Here is a 4,707-nt window from a genome sequence, read left to right on the forward strand (position 1 = left end):
CCCTGGACCTGTAAACACACTGCCTAACATGGCTAAGGGGGCTTTTTTGTAGATGAAATTAGGATGGTGGCCTGAGTCTAGAGATTACACTGGATTTTCCAGGTGAGCCCAGTCTAATCCCATGAGTCTTCAAAGGAAAAGCATTTTCCAACCTCAGTCAGCCAGAGTTAGGTAGCAAAAGCAGCAGTGACAAAAGCAGAGCATGAAATGCTGGCTGAGGCTGGCTGAGGCTGGCTGAGGCTGGCCAAGGCTGGCTTTGAACATAGAAGGGCACTGACAGCCCAGGAAGGCAGGTGGCCTCCAGACATAGATGTGAGAGAGATTGTCCCTTAGAGATTCCAGGGGAAACTGCAGCCCTGCCAGTGAGACTTGTATGGCACTTGTGACTATAGAACTATAAGATGCTGGCTGAGCCAATAAATTTGCATAATTTGTTATGGCAGCAATGAACAAGTAGGCAAGTAGGCAGGAGATAGATAGATAGATAGATAGATAGATAGATAGATAGATAGATAGATAGATGATAGATTGGTAGATGAAAGAGATAGATGATAGATGAAAGAGATAGATAGATGATAGATAGATGATAGATGACAGAGATTGATAGATAGATAGATAGATGCTAGACAGACCATATATACTTAGATAGCTGGATGTGTGTTTTCTACTAGAATTATCCCTCAATAATGAATTCTTAGGTTCACCATCCACTGTGGTTTGTTTAAGCATAAAAGAGATCTCCTGAAGGAGATCTGATGGATCAGAGAATGGAAGGGCTAAAGAGGCTGCCAAGATCAAGCCTGGCACCCCAAGCAACACACTGGCCCATTCCTCAGACTGCTCACGCAAACATCTTTTATTAGTGTAATTGGGGGTCTGATTCTTGCACCCAAGCTCCAGAAGCATTTGGGTTTTCTGGAAGAATACATGGAAATGAAGAAAATAGAGGAAAAATGCCTAGATGACTTGAGGGAAGAAAGATGACAAATGTCTTAGTTAGGATTTCAATTGTATGGCAAGACACTGTGACCACAGCAACTCCTATAAAGAAAAATATTTAATTTGGGTAGCTTACAGTTTCAAGGTTTAGTCCATTGTCTTCATAGTGGGAAACACCTACCTATCTATCATCTATCTATCTATCTATCTATCTATCTATCATCTATCTATCATCTATCTATCATCTATCTATCTATCTATCTATCTATCTATCTATCTATCATCCATCTAACTCTTGTTCCTTCTCCAGCACCATGCCTGCCTACATCTTGATCAGCAGGCAACAGGAAGTAAACTGTGACACTGGGTGTAGCTTGAGCATAGGAGACCTCAAAGCCCACCCCCACATGACACACTTCCTCCAACAAGGCCACACCTTCTAATAGTGCCACTTCTTTTGGGGGCCATTTTCTTTCAAACCACCACAATCAATGTTGACAGCCAGACTGTGACCACTCCAGGGCTTCTCACTACCGATTTCATGGCTGTCATTCAGCCATCATTTGTTCATACTACCTTCTTGGATGCTAATGGCCCTGGAGTCTTCTCAATGGGAGATTTAGAAAAGTTAGAAGTAATATATGAAAAGTGGTTTGCAGGAGGTCAATCACTTCTTTTTACGTTTGTGGATATCAGGTCCTTAGGGTGCATGCAGACAAGATGGCTGGAAAGAACGCAGGTGCAATAGTACAGACATTAAGAGGAGCTCAGCTACAGGCATATTTTATGCTCATTATATGGATAGCCAAATTCCGTGCTTAAAGAAGGATTTCTCAACAAGAGTCTACAAAGAGGGATGAGTAGCTGCCCTTGGACTGGTGCAAGGTGTGAACCCAAGCAAGGCAGTCTGGCCCTCAGGCTTTTGTACCTCGTGTGCTTTGAGCAAGACACGTGACCACAGAAGAGAAAGAACTCTGGGCCCAACAGCTTTTTTTATTTAACTTCTTATGAAACACTGGTATACCCCCCCACACACACACACACGCATTTTATAATACCCATGGAGGGAGCTTGACTTGCTTAGATTTATGCTTGTGGGTGATTCAGGGTCCCCCATACAGTAGTGCACATGCCTAACTCTGTTGTGCAGTCTTTCCCACAGTTCTGACAGAGATAGATGTAAAGTATGATTCTCTATAAAGGAACCCAAATTCGAAATCAACAAAAATCCTGAATGAATGAGGTTATGCAGTCATATCATTGGCACTGGGTTAATGACTATTGATAGCCATCAGCAGTTTCATTAATTGGGGTCGATGTCTATTTTGTATCTCTCATGTCAAATCAGTTATGTGAAATACTGTCATTTTTGTCACCCTTGAGAAAGGGCACTTGGGCTTCCCAAGAATGACTGAAATGTGGAGTCTGATTTTTCCAGGTGCAACCTAGTCCCTGGGAATTTATCCTAGAATGACATTTCCTACCAAAGCTAGGAACGCCCTTGGGCTGGTGACCTTTCATAAGAGAATACAAACAGATCTCTGAGAAATCGATTAGCAACCATTAGTGCCAATTTATGAATACTAATCCAAAACTCACATAGGTAAACAAGACAATCACAGACAGCATGGAGGTGATGATCTAAGACTAAAGCTAACTGTGAACTTAGACAACCACATATGGACTTAAAGAGGACAAGACCTCAGCTGTGAGAGGTATATCCAAATCTGCATGTGTAATTGCATGTGATAAATGTGTGTGTAATTCAGCCAGTCGTGTTACACCTTAAATTCACCTGCTAATCACCTCATTAAATCTGGACAAATCGATGAATCTACATGATACCCCTGACATGTACTTATGCACAGACTTTTTAAGCCCCTTCTAACATCAAAATAGACACACAAATGCACTGTTAAGGCACATCATGTAGGAGAAGACTCAGAATCCATCCATGTTTACAACTCACCTTGTGCTTTCCAATGTGTGTCTTTGTGATGGTAGCTATTTTAAAATCACAAGTACTGCGGGAGGGTCCTGTGAGTGATACAGCCCGGTTTGGCAGCTCAAGTACAAAGGCATGGATCGGAAAATACAAAAGCATAGAGCCACATCTTGTCTCCATCTGATTGTCAACAATCAAACCTCCTGCTTCCCACCAACTTGTTCCACAATGGGGTACCTTCAACAAGCGCCAGTGTGAAGGGGCCTCTCTCACTCAGAACTCCAGAGGCAGTGCTCCACAAACAGTGCTCCTAGCTGAACAGAAGCTGAGTGGCCTCTCGTTAACATAACTGCTGGAACTTTAGGATTCTGTTGGTTTGAGTTTGGATTTGGGTTTTGTCCATACAGAGGATATGACCAAAGGTTTTTCACATACTAAGCACCCACTCTTCTACCCACGGTATGTCCCTTCCCATAGAACTTAGATATTTGGGAAGAAGTGGAGAAACCTTACAGCCTGGTTTTAAAGACCAAAATGTGAGCTGAGATATAAGCTCTGATGCCAGAGGACCAGGGAACACGTCTAAGCAGAGTGAGGCTTTGGCACTCTTTTCTTTGTTATGAACCTACTGTGTGCCCCCACAACCCTGGTACCTACTGTGTGCCCCATATTCCTAGGACCTACTGTGTGCCTCCACAGCCCTGGGACCTACTTGTGCCCCCCCCCAGCCCTAGGACCTACTGTGTGCCCTCACAGCCCAAGGACTCACTGTGTACCCCCACAGCCCTGGGACCTACTGTGCACCCCCACAGCCCTGGGACAAATATTGCAGTGCAGAGGTGAGAGAGATGCTCGAAGTGAAATAAGCCATTATCATTGGTCATAGGATATTCAAACTAAAGAGCAACGCATCTGTGAGTACCTGGCAAGCAGGTCCAATGCCAGTAGGAGGCGATGTGGGTCTCACTGAGGAAGGTGAGATGATGATGATGAACACAAGGAAGAAGGTAAAGAAGGAGCTGGCTGGGACCTAGTTGGGTCAGGACCTCAGACCTGAGCTGTGAGTCATGGTACTCAATCTTCCAACTAGGTGGAAAATAATAAAAAATGACCATACCACCATTAACTGGGAGCAAAACCACAGGCCTGCGCTCCATAGGAAACCCCTGCACCAATGTTAAGGGTTGAGGCCCTCAGCGCAGATGACACCAGGCTCTGGCTTTTGTTCTCCACACTCCACATCCTTGCTCTCTGGAGCCCACAGCAGCTGGTTAAGCAGGAGACTAGCCAAGGAAACTCTGGGTAGCACAGGGGACTGGCCTGTGCTGGGAAGATCTTTCTGTTAAACAAAAGTCAGAGGAGACGTGAAAAAAGATGAGTCTAGACAAAGGCCAGTCCCAAACAGATGACAGCAGCAGCAGAAGCAGCAGCAGTTAGCAATATACAACTTCAGGTCCCCTGCATCAGTGGTTCTCCAGAGAAAAGTCCGGTGATGGAGCCATCCATGCAGCTCAGACCTGCCACCCAACAGATTCCATTGCTGAATAATGGCTAGTTTTCTAGGCTGTGGAGGGATGGGCATAGACTGGCATAGGAGAGACTGATCCTCTAGATACCCACAAAGCAGCCTGGGATGCTGGGGTTATAGTCACCCTGTGCCTCGATGAATCCCAAGGGACATCAGGAAATCATTAATAGAATATCCATCAAAAGATGACAAGTTTAGGGTTTTACACAATCCTGGGAGAGCAGGAGCCCTCAGCTGACAAATAAAAAGGAATCCCAACACCAGGGGATTGAAGCAGAGAGATCACAAGTTCAAA

The sequence above is a fragment of the Cricetulus griseus genome, chromosome 8 (genome assembly GCF_003668045.3).
Source record: "Cricetulus griseus strain 17A/GY chromosome 8, alternate assembly CriGri-PICRH-1.0, whole genome shotgun sequence".
In the NCBI taxonomy this organism is placed as follows: domain Eukaryota; kingdom Metazoa; phylum Chordata; class Mammalia; order Rodentia; family Cricetidae; genus Cricetulus; species Cricetulus griseus.